Below are 12,998 nucleotides of genomic sequence, written 5' to 3'. Positions count from 1 at the left end.
GTATCGTCTACAACTAGATTTGGAACGGAAGCCTAACTGAATATTTTTACTGAATTTTATTCTAATAAAACTTGAAAAAGAAATTTAATTTGATTTTTGAATAAACGATTTCACCGATTTAAAGGGTGATTCGGTCAAAATTTGGTCAAGGGAAAACGCGTGTAAATCGGTGAAATCGTTTATTTAAAAAATCAAATTAAATTTCTTTTTCAAGTTTTATTAGTATAAAATTCAGGAAAAATATTCAGTTAGGCTCCCGCTTTTCCAAATCCGAATTGCGGGCCTAAAGCTTAACCCCTGCCATCAGATTTTGTACAGCCACCTTTTACACCTCCTTCGCCACAGAAAGCCAGTTTGCCTTGAACTGCTGCTCGTCCTTAGCAGTTTTTTTGGTCTTCTTTAGGTTCCGTTTGACAATAGCCCAGTATTTCTCAATTGGGCAGAGCTCTGGCGTGTTGGGAGGGTTCTTGTCTTTGGGAAGCATCTGCACGTTTTTGGCGGCGTACCACTCCATGGCCTTTTGACCGTAATGGCAAGATGCCATATCCGGCCAAAACAGTACGGAACAACCGTGTTTCTTCAGGAAAGGCAGCAGACGTTTATTCAAACACTCTTTCACGTAAATTTCGTGGTTGACAGTCCCGGAAGCTATGAAAATGCTGCTTTTCAAGCCACAGGTACAGATGGCTTGCCAAACCAGATATTTCATCGCGAACTTTGTCAGTTTCATGTGCTTTAAAATATCTGCTACCTTTCTCCTTCCTTTTGCCGTATAAAACTCCTGTCCCGGAAGCTGCTTGTAGTCGGCTTTGACGTAGGTTTCGTCGTCCATTACCACGCGGTCCAACGTCGTCAGCATCGTCGTGTACAGACAGGGTAGGGTCTAACACTTTCAAAAAATCGATTTTTTTATTTTTTTATTTTCTTATTGTAAAACATTCCAAAAATGTTATGTCAAATTTTCAAGTCAATAGAAGAAAAATTGTTGAAATTATAGGCCTTTATCTCCTCCTATCTAATACTGCAAGAAAGCAAGAGCAGAAGAAACTTCAAACGCGTTTTTCTCGAAAGCACATTTTTAAAGTCCGTGGACATCGTCATTTGAAAACTACTTATCCGATTCTTTTCAAATATGGAGCATATTTTCTTCATATAAAATACCAGACCCCAACGTTTTTCTTTTTTGTTTTTTTTTTACTTTGGGGAGATTTTGCAGGTAAAAAAAGGCGGAATTTTTCGTGAAAAATCGTAGTTTTTACTCCAAACAGCCACAAAAATTTCATAAATAATTTTTTAAGTAAAATAAAAACGTTGGGGTCCAGAAAAACATCTATTAAAAATATTTTGCTCTGATTTTTTGACTTCAGATGATTCTGTGCTGAGATACAGTGTCCACCGCAAATCCTGTTTCCCAAAAAGGCATCCTCGAAAGTGCTCCGTCATCGGCCCATTTTTCAATATTTTTCCACGAAAAAATTACTAAATGTTCTTTTAACAATGCTTTGTATTATGCAAAAAATTTGAATACATTTGTTTGAAGGATAGCTCTAGAAAAAAATCGTGAAAATGGTGTTTTTTTATACTCGTTAGACCCTACCCCCCCTTATTGTAAGTCGATAGTCCGGCTCGTTTTTTGGCTCGATGCACGGTTGTAGACGATACACCCAGCTTGTTTGCGGCATCTCGGAGAGGTTAGGGTTTCGCTTGGAACTACCGGCAACTCTCTTTGTCGTCTCAGCGGCTTCCGGTTTTCGATTTCCCCCCGATCCAGATATTCTGGCTGTCGACAAACGTTCCCCAAACACTTTAATTACATTTGTAACGGTTGATTTGGAAACTTTTAGCGATATTGCCAGCTTTGCGTGCGAGTAGTTCGGATTTTCGCGATGCGTGAACAACATTTTGATACGCTGCTCTTCTTCCTTGGACGGCATTTTGACAACTGAAGAGTGAATTCCAAAATCAAAATAGGAGCAACATTCTCTACACACACACCTTCAAAATGAGGGGTGTTCAGGTTTATTTAATGCAAAATTGAAAGAAATTTGTCAAGTTGATATTGACAAAATTTTGACCTTATCACCCTTTACACGCGTTTTCCCTTGACCAAATTTTGACCGTATTACCCTTTAGCAAGTGTGTTTTATCTCGTTGCAAATCATTCTGGCCAAGGATGGTCTAAATCCACTCGTTCACTCAATCGCGATACACTCTTCAACGATTCACTCAAGCGCTCTTTCGGATCTCGCGAATCTTTGTCTGAACCGAACGCTAGGGGAAAAAAAGTAACGTTGATCGAATCTGTTTGTGAGTGCTGCTGGTTTTGAACGTTGGGCGCTTGCGTACGGGCAGGTTTGAATCATGCAATGATGCAATCATCGACTTTCCTGGCTCCAGATATTCGTTCGCTGATCCGATTCAACTGGTTCAACTGAAAAAAGGAATCGGATCGGCGAATGATTGGCCCGCCGTTCGTTCAGATATCTTTCAATCGCCGCACACAGTATTTAACAAAAAAAATCATTGCGGCAAAACGGTACACGGTAGACGTTTGATTTCTTCGCAACTGTAGTATCGAAGATTATGTTCATATGGCGTTTTATACTATATTGCCCTTTCTTATTATGTATTCCTGAGTGTGTGTGTAGACAAGCATGCCATGCAAACTAATGTGAAGTAGGAGTCGGGTAGAAGGCCATTCGTTACTAGACAACGGAGAGTAGATGACGGTCAGCACGTTAGCTCCGTGGCCGACATTACACTGGCGACGAGGATTCAAAATGGCGTTAGGTAAGTGAACTGAAACAGAATGGAAAGAAAGATTGCTTAAATGCAGGTGGAATAGATTGTTGTCGCTTAAATGCGGATGATGTTGTTCAGTTTCTTAGATTCTGAGAGCTTAAATGCTGCGAGCTTAGATGCTGATAGCTTAAATGCTGGTAGCTTAAATGCTGATAATTTTGATGCGGTAGCTTCGATGCTGGATGTAAAGCTGGCGGATATGCGAATTGACACTTTTACGGAGAAATTTCTTAAATGTGGTTCATGTAATTGCATTTTGCAAAATGGCAGGGATTGTAAGCTTCAATGCTGAGCGAATGATTTGAAGTAGAGTACAGTATAGTTGGCCATGAAGGTAACATGAATTGACTTCAGATGGAGAGTTGGAGGAATAGCAGTGGCTGACTATGGGAGGGAAGAGACGGCAAAACGGATGACTTGCTAAACGAAGATGGAAGATTGAAGTATTAGTGATTGATGGACAAAGGATTGGTTATATGTGTTAGCGAGAAGTGCTGAAGGAGAGTTGTGCTCTGCGGGAGTGGCGCTGGTAGTTGAAGATTTTCGATGATGAGCTAAGGTGTTCAGGTGTGAGAGAGATTGAGAAGTTATGTTTTTTTTCGGAAACTGGTTGCAGAATGATGGGTGAATCGACTAAGGATCGATTGAAGGTTTACAAGACGACCAAAGGTAACTAAATCTTTCGATTGTGATGGTCGACAATTGTTTTTGGTCAAAATGTGTGCTGTCGTCTTGACGTGTGGTATTGGTTATGCGTATGAGTGAATCGACCGAGAATTGTTAGAAGTTGAACATGTGATGCACTAATGACAACTGAAGCGACGTTCGTGGTTCAATCTCTACACGTCTATGTGGCCTCGAGGGATTAGTGAGAGAAAGCGGGATAAGCTAGCGTCTTTAGTAAATGATTTTAGTTTATTTGTTCTGAATGGTTGGGATGAATAGCTCTGTGTTAACATATAATGTGATAATGTGTCTGTGGCAAGAGGAAATAGTCTTGAAACGCTTTTGAATAGATTTGTGCGGGATTGAAATTTGTGTCGTATATAACCCTGTTCCATCGTGTGTGGTGCAGTTTGAACAATTTTCAGTGATTTTGTAACTGTTTTTGTGCGTACCCGATACGTTTGTGGGAAGTGTTTTGCATTGTGTATGGGCTAATATATATGAAAAAAAAGGCGACCTAGAAATATGGAATTTTCAGACACGTTTTCATAATGTCGAGAATGTTTGTGAAAAGTAAGATAGTGCAATGGAAGATTTTGAGAGAATGTGGAAAATTTGATGTTTTCATCCAGCAGTAAAAAAATGTGCTTGAGTCTCTGCCGAGAAGATGCGCTCATTATAATTTCAGCTGGAATTATTTCAAGATATATCAATAAGGAAAGAAGCAGCAACGACAATGTTGGATTGAAATTTGGACTCATGTTACTTATTGGAGTTGTTGACGATACTTGAAAGAATTTGCTAGTACGGAATTTCCACGATAATGTATGCATGGATCGATGTTTACTAAGTGCAGCTGACGAGCGATTCGAAAGGGTAGCGTCGTTGTTACGATAAGATTGTTCGTTTAGTTCTTCAAACACAATTGTAGCGAAAGATGTAAAATACGTTTCAGGAACCATGTGGGCAATTATTTGAACACAACGTTGCGCAGTTTTTGGGTACAAGGATGAGTTGGTCGTAATTTGGGAGTAGCAAAATGGAAAAATTGATTGAGTTAAAGTGTTGATACAGGTTTTTAAAAGATGAATAAATTCATTACGGAGGAGACTACAAAGTGGGAACTGAGGGAGATCAACATGGTTGGTTTATGAAAAAAGGGTGCAAGACCTACAAAGGTTGCGACCACGAAGAGGTCTGCGGGAAAATTTGACTCTTGCTTGAACTTTTCGGAATGCGCGGGTGATTGTGTGGAATTGCATGTTGCTGACAATGTGGAAGAGCACGGTGAATGACAGAGACCGTAAAAATGAATGAACTCGAATGACAAGTGGTTTTTAGATGAAAGACGCAATGTTATTGAAGATGATTCATTTTCAACTGAGCGGAATATTTCCCGCTGTGAGAGAATGTGTAAAATGAAAAATGTTGTCCCAGCTTCAACGATAGATTCCACAAGATGAAAAAAAAGATTTCATATAGATCATATAGACCCCGATCTTATCTGTCACAAGAGTGCTACAGTACAATTCATGGTATGAAGATTTCATTCCTTTTAAACTGTTGGAATCGCGTTGTGTTTCGTTATACAAATCCGGATACAAACGTTAAACTTAAGTTGAACCGAGAAATGGCGACCAGGACAGCAATTTAGTGTAAAGGTGTTGTTGCTGGAATTCATGTCAGTCGCAAGAACGGAATCCTTGGAATAGTTGAAGAGTATAGAACTTTCTTCGAAACAATGGCTACACGTTGAATTACTCATGACGGGGAACTCTTTGTTTGCAGTTGTTGAATATAACCGCTGAACTGTAGTAGAAGGAATACTCAAGTGAGACAATTGAGTGGTCGAAGTAAGTTTTTCTAAATTTTGCTGTCAATTTTCACAGCTGTGGATGGTGATACAAAGTTTGTGAGGGAAAGGTTTGGTCGATACGATTTCCTTATAAAGCATCAGCATGAAGGAATCACATGACCAAATTGTTCAGTTTGGAAGATTTTCTCCATAAGTCAGGCGGCTTGAAAAACTGGGAATCACAGCTTAAAGAGCCCATGGTCTCGAGAATTGAAGGAATTTTGGCCAAAATAAGATTTTAGCTGATGAAAAAAAAGAAAAGGAGAAAAGACAGATGTATAACGAAGAGAAAACCACTCCGAACAGTATGTCGTCAGGAGGAGAAAATGCATTCAGTCTTATATTTAGAAAAACAGGTTTTGTTGGAAATAAAAGGAACAAGCTTAGCCAAATGATTAGGCTCTAATATATTCAACTAAAGTAAGCGGACAAGGTTGTATTGATATTATATGAATTATTAATAAATTTGAAATGACTTACAAAATTGGATTTGTAGCAATGTTGAAAATACAAATCAATGTGAAAGTAAAAGCTAAATCATACATGTGATGAAGATTGGGTTGGGTTAGTGGTATTGCAGGGAACAACCGAGAACGGTGTGTTTAAATGGTTTAAACCGACAGTCCTTGACACTACACCATTATACCACCTACGAGGAGCCCACAACCCGTCAAGATGTGTGTGAATAATCATGTAGTATATATATTAAATAATTTGAATCAAATGAAAAAAAAAGAAAGTAAATGTAGTATCGAAGATTATGTTCATATGGCGTTTTATACTATATTGCCCTTTCTTATTATGTATTCCTGAGTGTGTGTGTAGACAAGCATGCCATGCAAACTAATGTGAAGTAGGAGTCGGGTAGAAGGCCATTCGTTACTAGACAACGGAGAGTAGATGACGGTCAGCACGTTAGCTCCGTGGCCGACATTACAGCAACATGTTCATATTTTTTTATGATCTTTCATATTTTCAAAGAAAAAACTGATTTTATTGCCAAGGGATGTGAAAAATTAGTTAAAACTTTGATGTAATCACAAAAATATAAGTCCAGTCTAGTTTGGCTATTATTTCGATGCTATTTTGAGTCAAGTAATTCATAACACAAGGCTACAAAATTCACAGTATTCCTAGGTGCGAAAAATATGAGAGCTAATTTTGACTTATTTTGGAGGACTGATTCAAAATAGTACATAACTTAGTTTATCAGCTCTTAATTTCGAGAAAAATTTGAAGCATGTTTAAACACATTAATCAAATTTGGGTACTTTTTTGGTAGAGAACACTATCAAATTTTTTTTGAAAATTAAGGTTTTAAGTCAATAATCAACATTCCCAAAGACCGCTAGTAATTTTGACTTTTGAGAGAAAAGTTATTGAAGTTTTCTTCTTGAAAATTTTGTCCAAATTTGCAAAACCGGGCATTGAAAGTTTTTGAATGAGCTCAAATATTCATCGTCAAATATTTAATGACTTCCTTGAGTGATGTGAGGAATAGTTGTTATCTAATCTTTTGGGTCTTTTGCATAATTCAATTTTTTTTAAGTGTTGTATATCTGAAACAAGAACATGCAATGAGATATAATTAATTGATTCAAAAAAATCTTTCCATGTGTTTCCATGTGTGCTTGTTTGTTTATCAGATATCAAAAATCAATTTTATCCAAAACTGACCAATTTTAAAATTTACACACGCCATTTCACCAAAACTAGAGGTGAGAGACAAAATTTGGCAAATGTTTTGAATTTTAAGACGCAATTTTTTTCCATAATCCGTTTTTGAAACAAAGGTACCAAAAATGCTGTTTCCCTGTGATATTTTTGAAATAAAAATGAAGATTAGTTTGGATTAAAATTTGTTCAAATTTGATAATCATGAGTTTTTTTTTCATCTCAATTTTGATTGAAAAATAACAATACTATGAAAAAAATTGGCAAATGTGGTAAATATATGAATGATTTATGATGAAAAAATTATAAACTTATGATTAAACCATTGCAAAGTTTAGACAAAAAATTTACAAAAAAAAAAAAATAAAAAAAATATTGAAAATTCTATTAAAACTATGAGTAGTTTCCAATTTGTAGATGCTTCACTTGATTTTTTCAATGAATTTCATAGAAATAGCGCAACAGAAAACCATCACAGAAGTTTTGGTTCAAATCACAGAATTCGAGATTTTTTTTTATCAAAAACACATTTATTTTTTTTGGAAACCTTGGGCTTGAATAATCAATTGTTTCTTGTCTTAAATAATTCTTGATGGAGCTTTGACCTTGCTTAAAGAATTGAAACATTTTTTATAATAATTATTCATGGATTTTTCAATACATGTTAACAAAAACAGTCGAAAAACGGAAGAATACACAAAAAGTTACAAAGTATTTAAAGTTAATAATTGGAGATATTATTTTAATAATAAGATGAACAAGTTTTATAATCTCTTTTCACCGATAATGAAAATGGATACAGGTCGGCCCATGTTCTGCTTACTTACGTTATAATATCAAATGTCAAGCCTTGTTGAAACACAAAACTTGACCAATCAGATCTGAGAAACATGTAATAAACAGTTTTAGTTCAACGTCAACCCTGCGGTCGTGGTTTTGTACTCAACACTTCTGATTTTTAATCACTTCCGAGATGTGTCAGGTCAAGGTAAGGTGAAACCAGTAATTGTTTAATATGACATATTTGTTTTTTCTTATCACGACTTTACCCCATTTTCCTATAAAAATGATTTCTGGCTACGCCACTGCATTTTACAAAAATAATGCACAAAAAAATTACAATTTAACGTCCTCAGACTGGAAAAAAAATTTTTTTTTGATTCGATTATCCGGAGTGAAAAAAAATTGATACTCCGGATAATCGAGTCCGACCTGTACATTTCTTTTTTCATTATATTTATACCCATCATCTCTTAAGCTGATGTATACACATTTCTTAAAATCGAAAATGGGTAATATTTTGCTTTAAAAACGGTTTTTGATAAAAGTAGTTTCTGAATTATCAATTTCATAATCCAAACAACAAATCAAAATGATTAATGATACTACTCATCATAAAAAAGGATCACCTAATGCTGACGCTCGAGCTACTTTCAGAAGCGCCCGAACGCAGGCAACCAAACTGTAGCAAAACCAACTTTGCGAGCAGAACGAATGATCGGATGCGGTCGAAAGAATTGCAATCATCAATCGCTCGCTGATGATATTCGTCTGCGATTCTTCTGTGCAGAATCATCTTCCAAAGCAATCGCTTGATGATTGGATCATAGGATGGCAGACAGGCAACCCATTCGTCTCCTGAACGAACTAAAGAGGTTAGCCGGAAAGTCCGATTGGTTCGCTCACTGAGTGCCATCGTGTGTAATTTTTTTCGAATGCGTTCGGGGAATGGGTTACCTCAGAGAGTGAGGGAATCATTTTATGTTCGTCGATTTATTCGCCAATCACCATCCTTGATTCTGGCTGCTGGACATGGATGAAATCAACGGAGAATCTGGTCGGGCACAAACAATGAAACATTCATTTTTATGATCCCTATGCATTTTACACTAGTTCAAGAAAAAATCACAATTTTCCAAAAACAAACTACCTAAATAAGCTTCAAAAAATAAATTACCACCGCGACGGTACGAAAAAAAAAACGTGCGATACCAACAAACGATCGCTGTTATTTCTAGCAAGTTGGCACCCCGGTCAGAAACTGATGACATGTGTCAGAATATCTAAAAGTGCCCCACTTTGACCAACCCTGTTCGTAGGAAGAAGCATAAAAAACCCACGCGTTAAAAAAATGCACCCGACCGCTTTTTACTTAAATTATTGCAAAGACAAATTGTATTCGGTTTTCTCGAAAGTTATTTTAAATAAGTGCGTTAAGCTGAAGTAAGTTGTCTTATAACCTAAAAGAAGGTAAATTTATTAAAATATTTATTTGGATAGGCCGCCTGGAGAAATCCTCGTAACACCTGAAAAGAAAAGTAAGGTTAGAAAACACCGGAAATAGTTGAAACCTGAAAAGAAAGAAAAGGTTAATATTAAAACAGTTAATAATTTAAACAATAGTTAAACGAAATTAATTACTTTGGTCGCAATAGCCCGTAGCTGGCAGAAAACAAAGTCCAACTTAAAGCAGGATGAGCGTTCGAACGTAAAAGGAAACTGATAAGTAAGATTATAGATAACACTAGTTTACAGCATTTTTGAACTCAGTAAACTGAAGGTCATTTCTAATGTGAAATCGGGCGCTGAATCTGAAAATGATATTCAAAAAAATCTCAGTAGAACCGTTTTTGAGTTATGCTCCAAATATGAAATTTCGAAAAAATTAAAAAAGTTCTTGTACTTAGATTAAAATATCTCGGACGGCATAACAGTAATTTGAAATCCCTCTTTTGCATATTGAAGGTGAATAAATTTTCTATCGATCATCTGAACACTGTTTTTGAGTTTGACCAACAGTATTGTTGATATTAGTGACTTTATGAGAGAAAAAATTATGAAAAACGCATTTTTTAAGAGAAAATTTTGTTTCAACGAAAGTTTTAGACTCAATGGTAGCATTTAAAAAATCTGATTTTCTTTTACGCTTGAAAATTTATTCAAAACAAAGATTTCAAGTGGTTATAAATCGGAATCGGTTGAAAATTGAAGAAGTTATGGCTACTTTACCATAATAGTATTTTTTGTAGTTTTTCATAATTTAACGAACCGCAGTACACTCTTCATAGTATAGGAAGAATGAAACATGATAAATCTCACTCGCTCCAAGTCAAAATTATTTATTAGCTTACCAGAAGGTCACATGCCAAGTTTCAGGAAGATCTGACCATAGGGAGGGGTTGCTTGAGTCTCAGACGTGAATAAAATTTTGAGGTATTTTGCCCGGAAGGAACGAAAAATACTGGTTTTTCATCAATAACTTCTCTCATCACTAGCAGATTGTTTTTTATGATTGATTTTATTAAAGCCTAAGTTGATACAAATATTTCACCCGAAGACTGTAACTCGATTGGATTTGAAACAGAAAAGTTATTGCGGTTCAAAGATTGTATTTTGGTCGAAAATTCTCGTATAAAACGCAATGAGTAAAAAGTACTCATTGCGTGTTGGACAAAATTTACGGCCTTTGAACTGCAATAACTTTTTTAGTTCAAGTCCAATCGTGTTGCAGTCTTCGGGTGAAATATTTGTCTTAACTTAGGCTTTAAGAAAATCAACCATAAAAAACAATCGGCTAGTGATGAAAAAAAGTTATTGATGAAAAACCAGTACTTTTTGTTCCTCCCGGGCAGAAAACATTAAAAATTTATTCACGTCTGAGACTCAAGCAACCCCTCCCTATGGTCAGATCTTCCTGAAACTTGGCATGTGACCTTCTGGTAAGCTTATAAATAATTTTGACTTGGAGCGAGTGAGATTTACCATGTGTTATTCTTCCTATACTATAATAAGTGTACTGTGGTTCGTTAAATTATTAAAAACTGCAAAAATTACAGTTATAGTAAAGTAGCCATAACTTCTTCAATTTTTAACCGATTTCGATTTATAACCACTTGAAATCTTTGTTTTGAATAAATTTTTAAGCGCAAAAGAAAATCAGATTTTTTAAATGCTACCATTGAGTCTAAAACTTTCGTTGAAACAAAATTTTCTCTTAAAAAATGAGTTTTTTATAATTTTTTCTCTCATAAAGTCACTAATATCAACAATACTGTTGGTCAAACTCAAAAACAGTGTTCAGATGATCGATAGAAAATTTATTCACCTTCAATATGCAAAAGAGGGATATCAAATTACTGTTATGCCGTCCGAGATATTTTAATCTAAGTACAAAAACTTTTTTAATTTTTCCAAAATTTCATAATTGGAGCATAACTCAAAAACGGTTCTACTGAGATTTTTTTGAATTTCATTTTCGGATTCAGCGCCCAATTTTACATTAAAAATGTTGGTCAGTTAATCAAGTTCACGATTTTTTTTAAATTTTGTAAACTAGTGTAATTAATCATTAAACAAAAGCTAATAATTGTCCTTTTACAGTTTTGAAGCTCAATTCAATAAAATTGGATTCGCTTTCGAAACGGTCTTCTTATTTTACGCTCCCTCGCCTCAACAATCGCCTACTTCGATCTGCTTGATTTTTTTCAAATTTCTTAGGGAATCAAAAACTTCAAAAAACCATCTCACGATGTGAGAAACTATTTCATCATTATTTTGTTAACGTTAAATTTTTACTTTAATTTACTATACAAAAATAAAAATTGAATATGTGTTGCGGTATACAAATTTTGCATCGTTTGACGGTATCGTATTTTGGCATCGCTTAGTCTGGACCGCCAAAATAAGGCGCGTCAAAACGCATTTATCATATTAACGAGATAATGCAAACCGCGCGAAGTTGACAGTCTGGGGGGCGTTTCCTAATTTTCCGTTGGTCTTTTTCGCCCGGGTATTTTTTTTTTTGTTTATCTCATTTTCATGTTTGTCATTCTGCTTTGGTTCCCGGCGTCGAATCTAAAGAAATATGGGAATGATGCTTTGCCGTTGGGATGGTTTCGTTTTGCAATTTATTATTCTTAGTTTGATTACACTAATTTGGAAAAACATTAATTTGAAATTAAAAAAAAATCGTTAGTAAAGAAAAGAATCAAATTGAAAATTAAAAATCCAGTTGAACAATTTTGTAGTCCAATCAGTTTAACTAAGAAAAAAAACTTCCGAGCGACCGTGACAGGACTCGAACCTGCAATCTTCGGATCCGAAGTCCGACGCCTTCTCCATTAGGCCACACGGCCACAGACAAGCGAAGGAGAACGGGAACCGCAATTGAATATCGTGGTAGCTAGAAAAAAGGAATGATAAAGATAGTGATAAACAATATTCTGAAGTTGTAGGTAGATACATATATCAAGCATGCTTCCACCCCAGCTTTTGTTAGACCGTAACATGAGGATTATTGGTAAAATCGTCATCACTTTAAGAGTGATGATGAAAATGTCAAATAAAACAAAAACAGCTCGACAATATTTCTACTAAGAATAATATTATTTTAAAGGTTATACAAATAAAACAAGAAACCGTTCTGCAGAGATGCCATTCTCTACCGAGAAAGACGGAGAACGGAGAAAAAATCACCCCCGTGCGATAGCTGCAAATCACCCGGGTGAGTTTTTTTGTTCCTCTCCACAGTTTATTCGCACCCCGGTTTCGAAAGCCAAACACACCTAATTCCAATAGCTCTAGCGTGCGATAAATTGTCACCGTAGAGCACCCCGGTGAAAACACAGCATCTAATGGTTTAAGCCACGAAAAAGCAAAGACAAAAACAAACACTATGGTGTGCACAATAATAGCATCAACAAACGATGAATGTTTCGGGTGAGTCGTTCAGCTTCGTATGTGTTGGTAAACGCAACAAGCCAAGCCAGCTGCCGTCGCTGTCGTTCTCTGTGGGGAAAACATTTTTTCACTGTAGTGTGTGTTCGCTCTGTCGTGTTGATTTACAGATTCTCTACAGAGGTTCGGCTAAAAATCTCTGCGGTGCGTTTCAGAGAATCTCTACCGAGAATCGAAAACCGAGCACGTCGGTGATTCTCGTTAGAGAAATTGCAAGCCTGCCGTTCTGAAACTACGATTTGAAGAGAGATTATGCATAGAGACT

The 12,998-nt window shown here is 36.1% G+C and overlaps 1 non-coding gene across 1 annotated transcript; it reads right to left on the bottom strand.

Annotated features, from left to right (window-relative positions):
• Positions 1-12,059: 12,059 nt before the first annotated feature.
• Positions 12,060-12,132, bottom strand: Trnar-ucg (transfer RNA arginine (anticodon UCG)). Its single transcript has one exon. It is a non-coding gene; the product is annotated as a tRNA-Arg (tRNA).
• Positions 12,133-12,998: the final 866 nt, after the last annotated feature.

Source organism: Uranotaenia lowii, chromosome 3, assembly GCF_029784155.1.
Source record: "Uranotaenia lowii strain MFRU-FL chromosome 3, ASM2978415v1, whole genome shotgun sequence".
Classification (NCBI taxonomy): domain Eukaryota; kingdom Metazoa; phylum Arthropoda; class Insecta; order Diptera; family Culicidae; genus Uranotaenia; species Uranotaenia lowii.
The sequence above is the reverse complement of the archived record's forward strand: the minus strand, read 5'-3'. Positions and strand labels throughout refer to the sequence as shown.